At 42.9% G+C, this 21686-nt stretch overlaps 1 pseudogene; it reads right to left on the bottom strand.

Moving 5' to 3' along the window:
- Window positions 1–255: 255 nt before the first annotated feature.
- On the bottom strand, window positions 256–13580 carry LOC135524984 (V(D)J recombination-activating protein 1-like; annotated as a pseudogene).
- Window positions 13581–21686: the final 8106 nt, after the last annotated feature.

Below are 21686 nucleotides of genomic sequence, written 5' to 3'. Positions count from 1 at the left end.
ACTGTGTCTTAGAGAATAAAGTATCTTCCTCCTACATCACTGCTAATACCTACAGTATATACTGTAGTTCATATTGTAGAGTAAATATTAAGTTTGAAACAGAACAGTACAAAACAGACTAGAATCAGGCATGCTGTGGCTAAGACATATTCCTGACATAATCCATGAAGTCCCAAAGAACTGTCAAATCAAACAATATTTGTAAGTCTGGGACATCTAGTGAGTTGTCAGCATCCTGCTGTGTCTCCTGACTCTCTAAAGGGTCAATAGTGACCTACACGGCTTTAGCAGAGTTTTGTGAGACTCCATGAACTTCTCAAGGTACTTGGAGTTGTAGAGCCGGTGGTGCTTCAGCACGTCCTCCAGCTCAAAGGACTTGGACTGGCAAGCGTTCATCTTCCTGAACCGTCTGAAAGGCTTGTTCCCAGACTCATTCCCCTCGCTGGTCCAGACACAGATGGAGCCATTCCTCTCAACGATCTCCGGCAAGTGGGCCAAGGTCTTGCGTAGGTAGTTGGTGATCTTGCCGTCATACCTGTTCTTGAAGAGAATGGCGAACAGCTCTACGAAGCGCTGGGAGTTAAAGTTATACCGGCAGAGCTGGTCTGGGCAGTCCTTGGCTGAGCAGGTGGAGCGCCACACAGGCTCCATCTGGAGGTAAAGAACCATCATCTTCCTCAGGGCTTCCTGCCACTCCACTTTGTGCACCAGCTCACACACCACCTCCACATCTTCATCTTCTTCCTCAGGGTGGCCTGCCAGCCGACTGGGGTTGGTATTGTGGTAGACCTCCCCTATCTCATCCTGGAAGATCTTGTAGAACTCGGTGACGTTGCCCACATTGCAGTGCAGGTTGGGCTGGGTCTCCATGATGGGCTTAGCAGAGACACCTTTGACCGGGTCTCACAGCTCCTCAGTGGATTCAGAATAAGGTTTGGTCCTCCAGAGTATGTAGCGCTCCAGGTTTTCGCCATGGCTGCGAGTAATAGAGTAGAGAGTCATATTGTGGGAGGCCTCTGCCTGAGTGGCGTCACACAGCATGCAGTAAGTGGAGCCTGAAGCCTCCAAACACTCTATATCTCACACCATCATCTTGACGTTACCCGTGCCCCTGAAGTGGAAACCAATTGAAAGACAAAGACCGCCCAAAGACAGAATGAGATGACTGTGCTTCATAGTGTTCCTTTCGGCCACCACGTGCCCCAGGATTTCTATGTTTGTGGCCCAACTCGTGGCCACTGCAGAGGTTTAGCGAGGAAAACCAGGAGGACCCCCTAACCAGGTCCAGCGACTCATCAATACATGGTATGGGGTATGAGTCCTTCCTGGTTACCTCATTCAGCCGCCTGTAGCCTGCACAGAACCTCAGCTTGCCCCCTTCTTAGGAACCATGATGACTGGCACCGCCCAGGGGCTGTCTGAGGACTCGATAAAGTCTGCCCGCTGCATCTCCAACACAGCCTTGTCAGCCGCTGGAGGGGCTGGGGAAAAGTCACACACATATGTGGGTGAGGGGGGCAGCCATGAGTCTCTGCTGCTTTAACTGTTGGAATAAAGGGTTTGTTGGGTTGAGCGAATGTGACATTAGGGGGAGCCATGGTGACTGCCGGCCCTCCCTGGAAGCTCAGTGTGCCCCCATTTAGGTCCAACTGGCAGCCTGTGCTCCTAAAAAAGCGGAGCCTTGCTCCTCCTGAAGATGATGATGGTTGGGAAAGAGAGCCAGGGTTCCGCACACACCGGTCTATGCGGACCCCGAGCCGTTTCTTTAAGCTCTGGGGGACATGGGGCAATCCCAGCGCATATGGCCTGGCTGGCCACACCCCCAGCAGACCCTGGGACCAGGGGTGTGTGTTTCGTGCCGCCTGTAGCGACACAGCACAAATGAGTTCAGTCATTTCAGCCACCCATGCAGGCTTTTCCAACTCTGGGCTGCTCTGCCCACCAGCCCGCATAGTAGGAGAGCGCCTGTATGAACTGGTCCCGTGCAGCTCGCTCTGCACGGAGGGAGGCATGTGAGCATATGCCCACCAAAAGAGGCTCTCAATGTCATTAGCTAGCGCCCGTAGTGGCTCTCCAGGCTGCCTGCATCTATAACTTAGTTCGGAGTGCAGTAGCCCGGGCTGTACACACTGTCCAAAGCGCCTCCTCACTGCTCCCACTAAGGCCCCATAATCACGTCTGTCCTCGGGGCTAATAGAGAGGTGTAGAAGACAGAAAGGGAAAGAGGTAAGAACAGCGGCAGACAGCATGATTCAGTTGGACCGAAGGTTATCTTAAGAGCAAGTGAGGTGGCGATGATGGGACTGGCTTCCTCTCTCACATCAAAACATACTTGCAGATGAGTGACAAATAGAGTGAGAGCATGATTAAGCCTTGTTTTTTAAAATTCTAACATGGTCAGTCATCTTAAATCAGGAGGTGAAATGCAAAACTGACCTTGGATCATTAACTCCTGGATGACTACATCTCTCTCTGTATTTAAATGTAAAGCATCTCTTTAACCTCTAGCGTCGAGCAATCCTTTATCCAGGAGCGTAATCATAGCCTCAAGCTCATTAGCATAACGCAACGTTAACTATTAAAGAAAATCGCAAATGAAATGAAAGAAATATTTTCACTCACAAGCTTAGCCTTTTGTTAACAACACTGTCATCTCAGATTTTCAAAATATGCTTTTCAACCATCGCTACACAAGCATTTGTGTAAGAGGTATTGATAGCTAGCATAGCATTAGCCTAGCATTTCACAAAAACAAGAAAAGCATTCAAATAAAATAATTTACCCTTGAAGAACTTCGGATGTTTTCAATGAGGAGACTCTCAGTTAGATAGCAAATGTTCAGTTTTTCCAAAAAGATTATTTGTGTAGGAGAAATCGCTCCGTTTTGTTCATCACGTTTGCCTAAGAAAAAAACCTGAAATTCAGTCATTACAACACCAAACTTTTTTCCAAATTAACTCCATAATATCAACAGAAACATGGCAAACGTTGTTTAGAATCAATCCTCAAGGTGTTTTTCACATATCTATTCGATGATAAATCATTCGTGGCAGTTGCCTTTCTCCTCTGAACCAAATGGAAAAGTGCACGCAGCTGGAGATTGCGCAATAATTTCGACGGAGGACACCAAGCGGACACCTGGTAAATGTAGTCTCTTATGGTCAATCTTCCAATGATATGCCTACAAATACATCACAATGCTGCAGACACCTTGGGGAAACGACAGAAGGTGTAGGCTCATTCCTGGCGCATTCACAGCCATATAAGGAGACATTGGAACACAGAATCTGGGCCATTTCCTGTTTGAAATTTAATCTTGGTTTCGCCTGTAGCATAAGTTCTTTTTATCCAAAAATTAAAAGAGCGCCCCCTATATCGAAGAAGTTAATAATACTTCCTGTTGACCCGACCAAGTGACATCTCACCTATGATCATGCTGTGCCCTTTGTGTCAGCCAGTTCAGATGCGGGTGGGGTTCACCAAAACAGCTGATATAACATAGAGGATTTAGGGAGAAGGGGGAGAGGGAGAGGGATGAAGTGAAGAAGAGAGACTGTTATTGTGTTTGTGTGGTCTTACCTGGTGTCCACACTATGTGGCTACAGAGTACTTTATGCTGAAAAACAGACATATGAGGACAAACAATAGAAGATAATGTCAATAGAAGATACTGTATGTGACGCAGACACCTATCGGAGTGTACCTGAAACATGTAAATATAGAGGGCTATGTGTCTCACCACTTGGTTATTGCAAGGCTAACCCCCAGGGAGATCATGACTTGGCAGCAACATATAGTCCAGTGAAAATGGCTGTGATTATGTGGTGTAAATCTGAAAATTAGAAAATTAGCTGACATCTTAAATTCTTAGTGATAGCCCCCATTTTTTTCAATTGTTGACTAAAATGACATACCCAAATCTAACTGCCTGTAGCTCAGACCCTGAAGCAATGATATGCATATTGTTGGTACCATTTGATTGGAAACACTTTGAAGTTTGTGGAAATGTGAATTGAATGTAGGAGAATATAACACAATAGATCTGGTAGAAGAAAATACAATGAAGAAACCAACCTTTTTTGCATTTTTTTCTACCACCATCTTTGAAAAGCAACAGAAAGGTCTCAAATCTAGCCATCACTCTGGTTGTAATTCTGATGGTGTCCACAAGAGTGCAGCAGTGTATGTGCAAAGTTTCAGATTGATAACTTGAAGTATGAGCAAGGTACATTAGTGTGAAGTCACCCAGGTAGATTTGGGCAAATTGTGAATGACACATTTACATTTACATTATATTTTTCTGCAAGAATATCGTCAAATCTGCATACTTGGACTTTGATTTAGCTTTTCCAGTATTAGTAGCCATATTGTAAGTGCAACATTTGCAAAACACCCAGTTTTCATAACTTCATAACTCCATATTCTTGCCATTTTTGTCCAAAATGAAAAGGCTTGCTGTCACACAAGGTTAGCAGTGACTGGTCCTCCTGTAAAGCTCTGCTCATTGGTTATCTAGCTAGCTTTGTTTGAGCCCGATTAGTGCTTATTTGACAGAGTTACAGTCAATCAAGTGAAGACCGCCAGTGTCATCATCACGCCATGAAGGCGTCGCTCTCTGACCAAATTTGGTGTCCTATAGGATATACTACACTCATAATGATATAGTGAAGTCTGGTTACGTTCTAGGATCTCTGAGGAATGAATACGAACGTAATTTGACTGGTTGAAACAACGTTTAGGGTTAGATTTTCACAAATTCCTTTCTTTGCAAATTGAGTGGAAATACAAAATCGATTGTGCATGTTATATGGACCTTTTTAGGATATGAAAAAGGATTTTATCTAGCAAAACGACACTTCATGTTGTGTTGGGACCCATGGGATTGATAAATCAGAGCAAGATTTCAGAATGTAAGTACACATTTCACCAGGTGAATTTATCAAACCTATCGTGGTGAAAAAAGTGTTTTGTTGTTAGAAGCTCTACTCAAACAATAGCACTGTATTTATTTCAGTAATAGCTACTGTAAATTGAGTGCAGTGCAGTATATTAACAAGAATGTAAGCTTTCAGCCAATATAAGACACTTCTGTGTACCGACATTTGTTGTTTCTCAAAAATGTGCGATCGTGACACACGGCGCTGCATGATTTATAACTGACCCGTTGACGGGACACTTATCCCTATTAAGGGTTTTTTAATTAATGCATGTGAGACAGGTTCCATGTACCACAAGACAGGCAGAGATGGAGAAAAAGGACACAGACCAGTTGTATTACCTCTGGTTATGGACACTTTTGCCAGCAATAAAGCTTCCACGGCCTGCTCCTCAGACAGTGAACATCTGGCAATGTCTACATTTTTGACCCCTTGGTCAGCTCACTCTCTGAAAGTAAAGAAAACAGCTTATTTTTTATAGATAGGAAAACAATAACTGAGATATGACCGTTCAATCTAAAGCAGCAGATGTCATTTTTAGGATACTTCAATACAGCCCAGTGCTGCACACCTGAGATGCCATCTTCGTAGGTGTCCGCTTTGACTTCCTTTGTGTCGGATAAAAGTTTCTTTCAGAACAATTATATTGATTGAAAATAAAAAAGGTTTTGCTCTCGACAAAAAGACACAAATGTACCTCCATAGCATATAACAATTTGCCTGTGAATAACCACACCTTCATACAAACGTGCTACTGTATGCAGAATTCTTGACGCACACCCAAAGATGCTGCCATATCCTGCCAGCAAGACCACAAGCAAGCTCCTCAGGAGCAGAATGATGATGCGTGGAAGAGGGAAAGGAATGCGATGGGAACAGTAATTTCTTGCAAGTTGGGGAGGAGGGCTAATAGCTGAACAATAGACAAATCAAATCGAATCAAATTGTATTTGTCACAGACACATGGTTAGCAGATGTTAATGCGAGTGTAGCGAAATTCTTGTGCTTCTAGTTCCAACTATGCAGTAATATCTAACAAGTAATCTAACAATTTCACAATAACTACCTTTTACACACAAGTGTAAAGGAATGAATAAGAATATGTACATATAAATATATGGATGAACGATGGCCAAACGGCATAGGCAAGATGCAGTACATGGTATAGAGTACAGTATATACATATGAGATGAGTAATGTAGGGTATGTAAATATTATATAAAGTGACATTGTTTAAAGTGACTAGTGATACATTTATTAAATACAATTTTTAATTATTAAAGTGGCTGGAGATTTGAGTCAGTATGTTGGCAGCAGCCACTCAATGTTACTGATGGCTGTTTAACAGCAGGGTTCACGCTAATAGTGTTTCAATCGGTGACGTCACTCACTCTGAGACATTGAAGTAGTTGTTCCCCTTGCTCTGCAAGGGCCGTGGCTTTTGTGGAGCAACTTTTGTGGAGCGATGGCCTTGAGATAGAAGCTGTTTATCAGTCTCTCTTTTTGGCCTTCCTGTGACAACGGGTGGTGTAGGTGACCTGGAGGGCAGGTAGTTTGTCCCCCTATTCAACCTTTACTAAAGAATAGTCTAATAGCCGAGCTAGGTGTGAAAACTCCCCCTCCTATCACAGACCAGATTTGCCCTAATGACCAAGGGGTAGCTTGCTAATCAATGAAATAAAGTAATGACTTTTCAAATAAATTACCTTACATGTTATGTTGGCTGACAATTTGTTAGCCACGCTGTCTTTACGAACCACACAGAATATCATTACAGCAGTATGTGCCGGTATGTTAGCTATCTACCTAACATTAGTAGTTATACATCAAATTTGCCAGTATGTTAGCCTATAGTTATCTAACTACTCAACATTTACTGACTTGATTATTCTCGTCATTCGTAGCTTACCTAAATTGTATAGTCGTTGTGCTTTCTCAATGGACATTCGGTGCTTTCATAAATTCGCTCTGGCTATCTATAGGCCAGAGCCGCTAGTATGCAAGGAGCCGCCAGAGACGCCAGTCAGCCAGGAAATGCCAGAGCCGCCAGTCAGACAGGATCCGCCAGAGCCGCCAGTCAGCCAGGATCCGCCAGAGCCAGAGGAAGAGACTAAAGCCGACAAAGACTATTCTGGAGTGGGGTCCACGTCCCGCGCCAGAGCCGCCACCGTGGACAGACGCCCACCCTGACCCTCCCCTATGGATTTAGGTGTGCGGCCGGGGGTCCGCACCTTTGGGGGGGGGTACTGTCACGCCCTGGCCTTAGTTATCTTTGTTTTCTTTATTATTTTGGTTAGGTCAGGGTGTGACATGGGGGATTTATATGTTTTGTCTGGTCTATGGGTTTTATGGGGTGTTTATGGGGTGTTTTCTAGTCTAGGTGTTTATGTACATGTTGAACTCTAACCACGCTGCATTTTGGTCTTCCTCTCCTTCAACGGAAGAAAATTTTCAAAATTTCCCCAAGGCTGAAAAACAGCTTAAGAACGTTGGCTAAGTTGGAACACTAGTGCCAGTCCATAGGAAATTAATGGAATGGAATGTTAGCAGAACCTGTTTTGACTGGAGTGATGCTTAGAATTCCATAAAAAATGTTTATTTTTATTTTACCTCTACAATCTGTTCGTTGGACGAAACTGGGAAAAAACAACTTGTGTAGAAAGTAAACATCCACACCTCGATGGTGTCAATTGTGTTCATGTCTGCGTAATGAAAAAGTAGGGAAAATTTAAACTTCTGACTATTTCTGGTCTAGCGATCGATGACAAATGAGCTCGCTGCCCAGACTTACATAATTACAAAGAGGAGATTCTCTTGATTAAAATGGTACCAGTATAGCAGTTTTGCTTCTGTCCCTCTCCTCACCCCTACCTGGGCTTGAACCAGGGACCCTCTGCACACGTAGACAACAGCCACTCTCGAAGCATTGTTGCTCCACAAAAGACTGCTATCTACACGGATTTCAGAGCACTTTTGTCTGAGTGTACCAGAGCGCAGAATAATTGCTTTACGAATGCTCAACACCTGTTGAATATGGCCGGTGTCAGTAAACGTAAAAAAAAGCATAATTAAATTGTTTCCAACAGCACATTCACCAACTCTCTGGTTAACACTAAAACTGCCTTGCCAGCTCTGCTAGGGCAAGTAAAATGGTCAGATTAGTCTCATTTGTGTCTGGAAGTAGCTAGCCAACGTTAGCTTGGGTGCTTGACTGCCGTTGTAAGGCCAGAATGCTCAAATCAACCCTACTCCTCGGCCCGAACATCCAGTGTGCTCTCTGAGAGCGAAATGGTCTGAATTTACAAACGGACAATTTTTCTCTGAATGGAAACACTATAATATTAATTTAATTAATTAAGCCAAATTTCCTAAAATCAATCCTGTATACTATGTTATTACAAAAAAGGTTTTAAATTCTCTGGTAATGTCGAAACGGAATACTATCAAATGCTATCAAACGCTCAAAGATGCCCTCTGGTGGTCAAACTAGCAATAACTTGCAGTAACAGAAGAAATGGCTGAGAATTAAATGACGTGCCACAGAATGCTGCAGCAGCACACAGGGTGTGCCGCAGTATGACGCAACTTTTAACGGAGGAACCACTGTACCATGGCACGTGGAATTTTCCCTGTCTCCATCTCCGTGTGTCTGTTTTCACAGTGTGTGTTCTTCCTGGTTAGTTTGGCAGTCTGCTTCACTCCCAGCTCTCTCTGTATCGCTCAGACATATATCGCTCAGTCTAACAGCTGAGCCAGTGTGTGTGTGTCAGCGGGGCCCTTACCTTGTTCTTCAGTTTCAGCTGGCGTCAGTTCCCCTGGGGCTTCTCTCCACATGGGGGCACAGGGGAAGCCTTAGAGCCACGGCCTGCACAGTGTGCGTGTATGTGTGTGTTTGTTTCTGTCTCTGGGCCTTGGGCTGATTCGTAACTTGGTGTTTCTCCCACTATGGATTGTTACTCCACGGGAAGGATACACTCACAGCAGATCAGAAAAAAATCTGAGGTTAACCGCAAACACACACAAACACATATCCATAAGCATCAACAAACAAACACACACACAAACGCTGAATCTCACAAACTCCTCACCAAGTGGGTATTGCTCTGTGTCACCCCTCTCCCTTTACAACCCTCCATCTGTGAATTCAACACAACCAGGTGGTACAAAAGGAGAGGGTACCAGTGCAGGGTTGCAATGGAGAAAAGTTGAATTGATGCTTCTTCAAGTCAGTGTACTTAACTTTCCAAATGTATCAGTAATTAAATTAAATAAGATCAGAGGGAAGAATGCAAACATAATATTGTGTGTCCAATAACCTTTTTTAATTCATCAGATGAATGCTGGTTCCAGTCTTACCAAACAGAACAAATGTTTTAAATGACAAGATCACTGGAGTGTGGAATTGATCCTTCATTTGATTCTGTTTTGCTTTGGGGGCAATCAAGCAATCCCTTTCATTTTGTCTCCAAACCGCCTCCCGCCCTGTCTCCATTATGACAAAACACTAATTAGAAAGCATTGTTTGATATGCTATCTCCGTGGAGACAGATGGGCAAATACTGTCTGTCTAAGATCCCTCTTGTTTAGTGCCTTGCAACTGAAGCCTCTTGCCTTGCCACTATGCTGGAATTGTCCACCTAGTCATTAAACACACAATAAGCTGGCCCCAGCAGCAACAGTGGAGTCATTCAACCTCTGTTCTCTCCTACTCATCTCTGCCTTCCACACACACTGGAGGAGGGAACACAGACTGTGGTGTTTGTTGTGTAATTTAAACAGTACTGTACAGTTGTGGGGTTTGACTGTTGAGAAGGATGTTAGGTCAAATCTAATCAAATTGTATTTGTCACATGCTTCATAAACAACCGGTGTAGACTAACAGTGAAATGCATACATGTGGGCCTTTCCAAACAATTCAGAGAGAACAATTTGGAAAAAAATATAACATAAGGAATAATTACACAACAAGTAAAAAATAACTTGGCTATATATACGGTAACCAGTACTGAGTTGATATGCAAAGGTATGAGGTCATTGAGGTATTTATGTACATTTAGGCAGGGGTGAAGTGACTAGGTAACAGGATAGATAATAAAGAGTAGCAGCAGTGTATGTTAGCTATCTGGTGAACTATTTAGTAGTCTTGTGGCTTGGGAGTAGAAACTGTTCAGGGTCCTCTTGCTTCCATACTCAGTGCATCAGTACCGCTTGCCATGCGGAAGCAAAGAGAACAGTCTGTGAATTGGGTGGCTGCAGTCTTTGATAATTTTTAGGGCCTTCCTCTGACACAGCCTGGTATAGAGGTCCTGGATGGCATTGCCAGGTCACTGACCTCCTCTCTATAGGTGGTCTCATCTTCGCCGGTGATCAGGCCGACCACCGTCGTGTCGTCAACAAATGTAATGACATTGTTGGTGTCGTGTGTGGTCATGCAGCTGTTGGTGAACAGGGAGTACAGGAGGGGACTAAGCACACACCCCTGAGGGGCCCCCTTGTTGAGGGTCAGTGTGTTGTTGCGGATGTGTTGTTGCCTATCCTCACCACCTGGGGGCGGCAAGTCAGGATGTCCAGGATCCAGTTTCAGAAGGTTTTCAGTCCCAGGGTCCTGAACTTAGTGATGACCTTGAAGGGCACTATGGTGTTGAACATGGAGCTGTAGTCAGTGAACAGCATTCTCACATAGGTGTTCCTCTTGTCCAGGTGGGAGAGGACAGTGTGGAGTACAATAGCACGGCACCCTTCCACCACAGATACTTTGGATTGAGACGCAGCCCATGCAAAAAAAAATATATCTCTCGCTTAAATTGACAGATTTTGATGGGGATTGTAAATGTTACTTTGATTGACGCACAGGTCAGTAGACTCTTAAGGAGTCAATGCACTTATTAATGGAGCCGGTGACTGATGTGGTTAACTGTATTAGTGAAGCTGTAACACAGTGTAACTGTAACTTAGCAGCCGCTTCTTCGGACCACTCACGTACAGTATTGAGCGCATCACTGGTACTTCCAGTTTGAGTTTTTGTTGGTAAGCAGGAATCAGGCTGGTATAGTTATGGTCAGATTTGCCAAAGGGGTTGTGAGAGAGAGCCTTGAATGCTTTTTTGTTGTGTGGAATAAAGGTGATCTAGAGTTTTGTTACCTCTAGTTGCACAGGTGACATGCATGGTAAAAATGTTGAAAAACAGGTTTCCCTGTTTCAGTTTCCCTGCATTAAAATAACTGGCCACGAGAAGAGGCGCCTCTGGATGTAAAACTTTTTTTTTTGCTTATAGCCCTATACAGCTCATTGAGTGCAGTCTTAGTCAAATCAAATCAAATGTTATTGATCAGATATATGTGTTTAGCTGATGTTATTGCGGATGTAGTGAAATGCTTGTGTTTCTAGCTCCAACAGTGCAGTAATTTCTTAAAAGTAATATCTAATAATTGGGACGGCAGGGTAGCCTAGTGGTTAGAGCGTTGGACTAGTAACGAGAAGGTTGCAAGTTCAAACCCCTGAGCTGACCAGGTACAAATCTGTCGTTCTGCCCCTGAACAGGCAGTTAACCCACTGTTCCTAGGCTGTCATTGAAAATAAGAATTTGTTCTTAACTGACTTGCCAAGTTAAATAAAGATACAATAAAATTCACAACAATACCCACAAATCTAAAGGATTGGAATTAAGAATATATAAATATATGGATGAGCAATGCCAGAGTGGCATAGACTACAATACAGTGGAATAGAATACAGTACATACATATGAGATGAGTAGTGCAAAATATATTAATCAATTGACCTGTATTCCTTTATTAAAGTGGCCAGCAATTTCAAGTCTATATATATATAGGGCAGCTGCCTCTAAGGTGCAACTGATGGCATTGAGAAAGATGCTTTTTGTCAGTCTCTCAGTCCCAGCTTTGATGCACCTCTACTGACATCGCCTTCTGGATGATAGTGGGGTGAACAGGCAGTGGCTCAGGTGGTTGTTGTCCTTGATGATCTTTTTGGTCTTCCTGTAACATCGTGTGGTGTAGGTTTGGTATTTTTGGTATTTGCTATTTTATTAGGATCCACGTTAGCTGTTGCAAAAGCAACAGCTACTCATCCTGGGGTCCAATAGACAAGAACAGCTCAAGGACAGAACTACATAAAAAAAATAAAAGGCACACATATCAATGCATACACAAACTATCTAGGTCAAATAGGAGAGAGTCGTTGTGCCATTGCTTTATCTGTGTTTTGAAACCAGGTTTGCTGTTTATTTGAGCAATATTAGATGGAAGAAAGTTCCATGCAATAAGGGCTCTATATAATGCTGATGTGTAAATGGTTGAATCATCAGCACACATGGACACACATGCTTTGTTTAATGCCAGTGGCAGGTCAATGGTAAAAATAGAAAAGAGTAGAGGGCCTAGAGAGCTGCCCTGTGGTATTCTACACTTTACATGTTTGACATTAGAGAAGCTTCCATTAAAGGAAACCCTTTGAGTTATATTAGATAGATAGCTCTGAATCCATGATATGGCAGAGGTTGAAAAGCCATAACACACACGTTTTTTTCAACAACAGGTTATGGTCAATAATATCAAAGACTGCACTGAAATCTAACATTACAGCTCCCACAATATGCTTTTTATCAATTTATTTCAACCAATCATCAGGAATTTGTGTCAGTGCAGTAGATGTTGAGTTCTCTTCTCTATAAGTATGCTGAAAGTCTGTTGTTAATTTGTTTACACAGAAATAGCATTGTATTTGGTCAAACACAATTTTTTCCAACAGTTTGCTAAGAGCTGGCAGCAAGCTTATACTGTATGTCTGCAGCAAGCGTATAGATCTGTTGTTAGAACCAGTCAATGCCGCGTTACCACTCTTGGGTAGCCGAATTACTTTGGCTTCCCTCCAGGCCTGAGGACAAAGATTTTCCTCTAGGCTTAGATATAAAATTTGACAGATAGGAGTGGCTATAGAGTCAGCTACCATCCTCAGTAGCTTTCCATCTAAGTGGTCAATGCCAGGAGGTTTGTCATTATTCATCAATAACAACAATTTTCCACACTAACTTCACATAATTCAAACTTGCAATGATTTTCTTACATTATTATTATTTCTTTATTTTCTGGAGGGTAGGTCGTTTGCCCCCGGTGATGCGTTCAACACACTGCCTGTGTGGGTTGACCATTTCAGTCTGTCAGTGATGTGTATGCCAAGGAACTTGAAGCTCTCCACCTTCTCCACTGCGGTCCTGTCGATGCTCCCTCTGCTGTTTCCTGAAGTCAACAATCAGTTCCTTTGTTTTGTTTACGTTGAGTGGGAGGTTTTTCCCTGGCACAACTCTCCCAAGGCCCTCACCTCGTCCATGTAGACTGTCTCATCATTGTTGGTAATCAGGCTTACTACTGTTGTGTCATCAGCAGACTTGATGATTGAGTTGGAGGCGTGCGTGGCCACGCAGTCATGGGTCAACAGGGAGTACAGGAGGGGGCTGAGAACGCACCCTTGTGGGGCCCCTGTGTTGAGGATCAGTGAAGTAGAGGTGTTGCTTCCTACCTTCACCGCCTGGGGGAGGCCCATCAGGAGGTCCAGGACGGAGTTGCAAAGGGTGGGGTTCAGACTCAGGGCCCCTAGCTTAATAATGAGCTTGGAGAGTACCATTTTAGTGCCAGCTTCGGTTCGTAAATAGACAACTACAAAAACAATGATAGGTATGGTCTGCAGCTTATCATGAGGTATTCTAACTCAGGCAAACAAAAACTTGAGACTTCCTTAACATTAGACATCACTCAGCAGTTTGTGTTAACAAGGCTATATAATTATAGTTGACTGGCCCACAATGGGTCACACAAAACTGCAGGGATGGCCTAATCGGAAACTATAAATAAATTGTGTTTAATGCAGCTGAATAAACTGCATGCTTTCGCTAGTCATAGTGGGAGGACCACACAACATATCATGTCACTCCAAGTTTACTTTGATATGATGGTTATTGTATCAATATTTGCTCATTAAAGCGTTTCCAAATCCGTTTCTCTCATAATTAATTTTACAGACACAAAAAGTTCCCACCTTGTCTAGCGTATTTTGTTTTGTTGATATTTGGAAAGTTTAACGACACATTTTCTGTTTCCATCAGGCCTGTCGTGAAATGTTTTATCCGACATGTACTTGACTCGCATAAAAAGGTTGGATTGAAACCTGGTTCCTGATGCTCAGTCATTTATCAACACTACCTGCCAGAACAGCTTCCTATCCCAAGCACTCATAATGCCCTTATCCATCTCTTCCACTCTCTCTCCTTATCGCTCTCCGCTGTCTCCCTCTTTTGTCACCCACACCTTGCTAATAGCCATTAATGGAATTATCAGAATGATGGAGATTCATTGCTCGCGCCAACCCTCCCTCCCTCCATCTCTCTCTCCCTGCCTTTCAGGTAGAGCTCATATAATCACAGATTGACAGAGGGCATAGGGGAGGTGAGTGATGTCTTCCAGAAGTCTTGTTGGGCCTGGCCCTGCTATGTGACCCTGTGTGATGGGGCTGTATTGGAGTCACCCTGTGGAGAGTTATAGGGCTTAAACACAGAGCTGGAATACACACACTCAACATCACTGCTCTTACAATTTTTCCTCAAAGGTTTTACTCTCGAGTGCGAGTAGCGTCAGTGTTCTAACTAATTTAACTCCTACAGTCCCACCGTGACGCTAGCGCGTTTTGGACTTCTAACCTCTTCAAAACATTGTGTGTTTGAGCTACAGACTTCTGAGCTGTACAATTGAATTTGTCTATGTCTTCTGCATCCATTGATGCCAACCAATAACAGGGGCTGAGCTGCAAAGCGGCGTTTGTGACACAAGGTCAGATCCCGAAGTGGCTCAGGATGGGGTATTTTTACAAAAAGTCTGATTGGTTTGAGCTCCCTATTAAAATCTGACTCTCAAGAACATGTACGTGTAAAATGTTTTGCTCTATGATGCTCACAAGCTACACAAGAGTGATTAGAAATTAAGTGATTCTACATATATCATCCCAGGACATAGTGTCTACAGTATGTAATAATCTCACATACAGTGCCTTCAGAAAGGCACTGTATGTGAGATTATTTTCAACATTTTGTTGTGTTACAGTGGCATTAAAATTTATTTTATTTTAATTTTTTTGTCAACGATCTACACAAAATACTTTAATATCAAAGTGGAAGAAAATTCTAACATAAAAACATATATTTAAAAAATGATGTCAGTATTCAACCCTCTGAGTCTCTAAAAGCTTTCCACACCTGGACTGTGCAACATCTGCCCATTATTATTTTAAAAATGATTCCTGCTCTGTCAAATTTGGTTGTTGATCTTTGCTAGACAACCATTTTCAGGTCTTGACATGCAAATTTATGTCGGCCACCCAGGAATGTTCATGGCCTTGTTGGTAAGCATCTCCAGTGTAGATTTGGCCTTGTGTTTTAGGTTACTGTCCTGCTGAAAGGTGAGTTCATCTCCCAGTGTCTGGTGGAAAGCAGACTGAACCAGGTATCCTCTAGTATTTTGCCTGTAATTAGCTCCATTCCATGTATTTTTTCGTCCTGAAAATCTCCCCAGTCCTTAACAATTACAATCATACCAACAATGTGATGCAGCCACCACTATGCTTGAGTATATGGAGAGTGGTACTCATTTATGTGTTGTATTGGATTTGCACCAAACATAACACTTTGTATTCAGGACAAAAAGTGAATAGCTTTTCCTCATGTTTTGCCTTGTTGCAAGCAGGATGCATGTTTTGAAATATGTTTCTTCTGTACAGGTGTCCTTCTTTTCCCTCTGTCAATTAGATTAGTATAGTGGAGTAACTACAATGTTGCTGATCCATCCTCAGTTTTCTCCTATCACAGACATTAAACTCTGTAACTGTTTTGAAGCCATCATTACTGCACGCAGTGAGTCCATGCAACTTATTTAGCAAATGTTTACTCCTAAACTTATTTAGACATGCCATAACAAAGGGGTTGAATACTTATTAACTGAAGACACTTCAGCTTAAACACTTGTATTAATTTGTAAAAACATAATTCCACTTTGACATTATGGTGTATTCTGTGTAGTCCCCAAAAACATCTAAATTCAACCCATTTTCAATTTGGGCTGTAACACAACAAAATGTGGAAAATGTCAAGGGGTGTGAATGCTTTCTGAAAGCACTGTAGTTGTCACAAAATCCAAACTCCACAAAGGTGTCACTGACTAGTTGGATATTTATTTCCCACTGAGCAACATTTTATGTACTTAAAGCATTCATATAAATGCATTTTTATCAGGTATTTCCTTTGGGTCAGCTATTTAACTCACTTTGTTGTGAGGCTAAATATAAGGGCTGGACATACATATAAATGGAAGCCCGATAAATTAAAAGTCTTTTTTTGCTGGTGTCTCGAGATTGTGCCGATCTTGTTCTATTACGTTGTTCTGTTCTGTAGAGTCTAGACAAAATAGGAAACATATCCGATCAAAGAACTTCTTTATTGCAAACGAATCCCAATACCAATCCCAGGTGTAGCCTGGTAGTGTGTTTACAGACAGTACCCTACACCAGAAGGGGAAAAAACCTGGGACTGATCAAGTGACAGCCACTCCAGATGGGTCTGATCCACTCTCTGCAAACCAAATAAAATTAAAGCCGGATTCAGGGACACTGGGGTAGTGTGGGGAATACGACCTGGCATCTTTAATCAAAATAACAATGCTTTTTAATTCTGTGTTAATTAAATGTAGATTTCCGTAAGTGAGGAAGGGGCACCAGTGCCACGGGAGACTTCAGACACATAAACACTCGCTTTGAGGATTTGTTTTTTAATAAACCCATATGAATTTACACAGCCGGCCCATCACCAGCAGATTAGTGTCTCCCAGACAAAACTTCTCAAACAATTACAGGAGTGTGCACTGGTTAGTCTCTGTCAAGACACACATACTGCATGGTACTGCTTCACCTGGACACACACAGATGTGGTGGAGTCCTTCCATGCTTAGCTGGTTATTAGCAACAGTATCATGGAACTCTACAGAGGTGGTATGTTGAGTTTGAAAAATTGCAGCCATCCTTCCCCAAAAGAGAAAGCACAGATTCCTCCCAAGCCTTGGGATATTTTCTATTTCTTTCTTTCTCTCTTTCTTTTGATCTTTCTCTTCATCAAGATGGCGTCGACAGAGAGGGCTGCCTCGCTTTTAGTCCTTAGGACTAGCTGTGTTTTTTGTGTGTTTTGTTTATGTATTATATGCTGTCGGAGTTGGTATAGCCTGGATTCTCAGTGCATCGCACCGACAGCAATAAACATCTCTCCGGTAAGAAGAAGGGTGTATGTTTCATGATTAACAACGCATGGTGTAATTGTAATAACATACAGGAATTCAAGTCCTCTTGTTCACCTGACCTATAATTCCTCACAATCAAATGCCGACTGTATTTTCTCCCAAGAGAATTATCTTTGGTTATTGTCCCAGCCATGTATATCAACCCTCAAGCCAATACCACGACGGCCCTCAAGGAACTTCACTGGACTTTATGCAAACTGGAAACCATATATCCTGAGGCTGCATTTATTGTAGCTGGGGATTTTAACAAAGCCAATTTGAGAACAAAGCTACCTAAATTCTATCATCAAATCAACTGCAGCACTCATGCTGGAAAAACACTGGACCACTGTTACTCTAACTTCTGCGATGCATACAAGGCTCTCCTCCGCTCTCCTTTTGGGCAAATCTGACCATGACTCCATTTTGCTCCTCCCTTCCTATAGGCAGAAACTCAAACAGAGAGTACCGGTGCTTAAGGACTATTCAACCCTGGTCTGACCAATCAGATTCCACACTGTTTTGATCAAGCGAACTGGGATATGTTCCAGGTAGCCTCAGAGAATAATATTGACATATACGCTGATTCGGTGAGTGAGATTATAAGGAAGTGTATAGGAGATGTTGTACCCACTGTGACTATTTAAACCTATCCTAACCAGAAACAATGGATAAATGGCGGCATTCTCACAAAACTGAAAGCGCATACCACCGCATTTAACCATAGAAAGGTGTCAGGATTTGGCCAGGGTTGTTCCGGGTTTTGGTCAGTAGATGCCCCCATTGTGCTTTTTGTCCCTATGTTTTTCCCTTGATCCCCATTATTATTTGCACCTGTGTCTCGTTTCCCCTGATTGTATTTAAACCCTTTGTTTCCCTCAGTTCTGTGCTCTGTGTTTGTATGTTAGCACCCTGCCCTAGTGTTCTGTGTGCTCTTGTCGATTCCGGGTGACGTTCTTGTGGTATTCTGTTTTTTTTGTTTTTGTTTATTTTTGGTGAGTTTCTTTTGAGGTCTTTTTGTGTTTTACCTACCACCTTTTGGATTTGCCATTTTTTGTATTTTAGGATTTTTTCTTTATTAAATACACCGTCTTAAGTACTGCTGTGTCTGCCTCATCTTCTGGGTTCTGCTGTCTATTCGTGGCTCAGTTGGTTAATTGACTGTTTCTCACTCCGGAGACCCAGGTTCGAAACCGGGTCCTGACAGAAAGGTGAATATGGCTGAATACAAATAGTGTAGTTATTATTAAAATGTCATTATAAAGACAAAGTGGAGTCACAATTCAATGACTCAGACACGAGACGTATGTGGTAGGGTCTACAGACAATCACGGACTACAAAGGGAAACCAGCCATGTCACGGACACCGACATCTTGCTTACAGACAAATTAAACACCTTCTTTGCCCGCTTTGAGGATAATACAGCGCCACTGACGCGGCCCGAAAGCAAGGACTGTGGGCTTTCCTTCTCTGTGGCCGACGTGAGTAAGACATTTAAACGTATTAACCAATGCAAGGCTGCGGGCCCAGACAGCATCCATAGCCGCTTCCTCAGAGCATGCGCAGACCAGCTGGCTGGTGTGCTTACAGACATATCCAATCTCTCCCTATCCCAGTCTGCTGTCCCCACATGCTTGAAGATGAGCACCATTGTTCCTGTTCCAAAAATGCAAAGGTAACTGAAATAAATGAGTATCACCCCGTAGCACTCACTTCTGTCATCATTGAAGTGCTTTGAGAGACTAGTTAACATAAGGATAGGCACCTTTTTTTTCAATTTTCGCCTAAAATAACTACCTGTAGCTCAGGCCCTGAAGCAAGGATATGCATATTATGGTACCATTTGAAAGGAAACACTTTGAAGTTTGTGGAAATGTGAAAGGAATGTAGGAGAATATAACACATTCGATCTGGTAATAGATATTGCAATGAAAAAAACAACGTTGTTTTGCATTGGGCACTGCGTTCATCCACCTCTGGCCTGCTCGCCTCCCTACCATTGAGGAAGTACAGTTCCCGCTCAGCCCAGTCAAAACTGTTCGCTGCTCTGGCCCCCCAATGGTGGAACAAACTCCCTCACGACGCCAGGACAGCGGAGTCAATCACCACCTTCCGGAGACACCTGAAACCCCACCTCTTCAAGGAATACCTAGGATAGGATAAGTAATCCTTCTCACCACCCCCCTTAATGATTTAGATGCACTATTGTAAAGTGGCTGTTCCACTGGATGTCAGAAGGTGAATTCACCAATTTGTAAGTCGCTCTGGATAAGAGCGTCTGCTAAATGACTTAAATGTAATGTAAAATGTTGTACCATCATCTTTGAAACGCAAGAAAAGGCCATAATGTATTGTTTCACTCCAGGTGCAATTTAGATTTTGGCCACTAGAAGACAGCAGTGTATGTGCAAAGTTTCCGACTGAGCCAATGAAACTTTTCTGTTCAAAATATTGTGTCAAGACTGCCCAAATGTGCCTAATTTGTTTATTAACCTGTTGAAACTCTGGGGGCGCTATATCATTTTTGGATAAAAAGACGTGCCCGTTTTAAGCGCAATATTTTATCACAAAAAGATGCTCGACTATGCATATAACGTGAGCTACAGGCAAAACCAAGATGAAACGGCATCCAGGAAATCAGCACGATTTTTGAGGCTCCTTATATGGCTGTGAATGCGAGAGGAATGAGAGGAATGAGCCTGCCCTTTGTGTCGTTTCCCCAAGGTGTCTGCAGCATTGTGACATATTTGTAGGCATATCATTGGAAGATTGACCATAAGAGACCACATTTACCAGGTGTCCGCCCGGTGTCCTGCGCCGAAATTGGTGCGCAAACCTCAGCTGCAAGTATTTTCCCATGGAATTCAGAGAAGAAAGCAGGCTTCCACGAACGATATATCAATGAAGAGATATGTGAAAAAACACCTTGAGGATTGATTCCAAACAACGTTTGCCATGTTTCGGTCGATATTATGGAGTTAATTCGGAAAAAGTTTGACGTTGTTGGTGACTGAATTTTCGGTTCGTTTCGGTAGCCAAATGTGATGTACAAAATGGAGCGATTTCTCCTACACAAAGATTCTTTCAGGAAAAACTGAACATTTGCTATGTAACTGAGAGTCTCCTCATTGAAAACATCCGAAGCTCTTCAAAGGGAAATGATTTTATTTATTTGGTTATCTGGTTTTTGTGTAAATGTTACGTGCTAAATGCTACTCAAAATGCTAAGCTAGCTTAGCTAGCTCTTACACAAATTAGTGAATTGCTATGGTTCAAAAGCATATTTTGAAAATCTGAGATGACAGTGTTGTTAAGAAAAGGCTAAGCTTGAGAGCAGGCGCATTATTTTCATTTTATTTGCGATTTTCAGAAATCGTTAACGTTGCGTTATGCTAATGAGCCTGAGGCTTTATTCACGATCCCGGATCCGGGATGGGGAGTTTCAAAAGGTTTTAACCTAACTTCCTAACTTTTCAAATTCTTAACTGAGCACTCTCCTCAAACAATAGCATGGTATTATTTCACTGTAACAGCTACTGTAAATTGGACAATGCAGTTAGATTAACAAAAATGTAAGCTTTCTGACAATATCATATATGTCTATGTCCTGGGAAATGTTCTTGTTACTTACAACCTCATGCTAATCGCATTAGCCTATGTTAGCTCAACCGTCCCACAGAGGACCTTAAGGATCATATCACCTCCACCTTAGCTGTCACCCTAGACCCAATTCAATTTGCTTATCGCCCCAAAAGGTCCACTGACGATGCAATCGACATCACACTGCACACTGCCCTAACCCATCTGGACAAGAGGAATACCTATGTAAGAATGCTGTTCATTGACTATAGCTCAGCATTCAACACCATAATACCTTACAAGCTCATCATTAAGCTTGAGGCCCTGAGTCTAGGCCCCGCCCTGTGTAATTGGGTCCTGGACCTCCTGACGGGCGAAGGTGAAGGTAGGAAACAACATCTCCACTTCACTGATCCTCAACACTGGGGCCCCACAGGGGTCCTCAGCCCCCTCATGTACTCCCTTTTCACCCATGACTGCGTGGCCATGCACGCCTCCAACTCAATCATCAAGTTTTCAGACGACACAACAGTAGTAGGCTTGATTACCAACAACGACGAGACAGCCTACAGGGAGGAGGTGAGGCCTCTAGGAGTGTGGTGACAGAAAACAACCTGTCACTCAACGTGAACAAAAACAAAAGGAGTTTACGTGGAATTCAGGAAACAGCAGAGGGAGCACCCCCCTATCCACATCAACGGGACAGCAGTTGAGAAGTTTTAAGTTCCTCGGCATACACATCACTGATAAACTGAAATGGTCCACCCAAGCAGACAGTGAGGTGAAGAAGGCGCAAAAGCGCCTCTTCAACCTCAGGAGGCTGAATAATTTTGGCTTGAC

The sequence above is a fragment of the Oncorhynchus masou genome, chromosome 31, assembly GCF_036934945.1.
Source record: "Oncorhynchus masou masou isolate Uvic2021 chromosome 31, UVic_Omas_1.1, whole genome shotgun sequence".
Taxonomy (NCBI): Eukaryota; Metazoa; Chordata; class Actinopteri; order Salmoniformes; family Salmonidae; genus Oncorhynchus; species Oncorhynchus masou.
The sequence above is the reverse complement of the archived record's forward strand: the minus strand, read 5'-3'. Positions and strand labels throughout refer to the sequence as shown.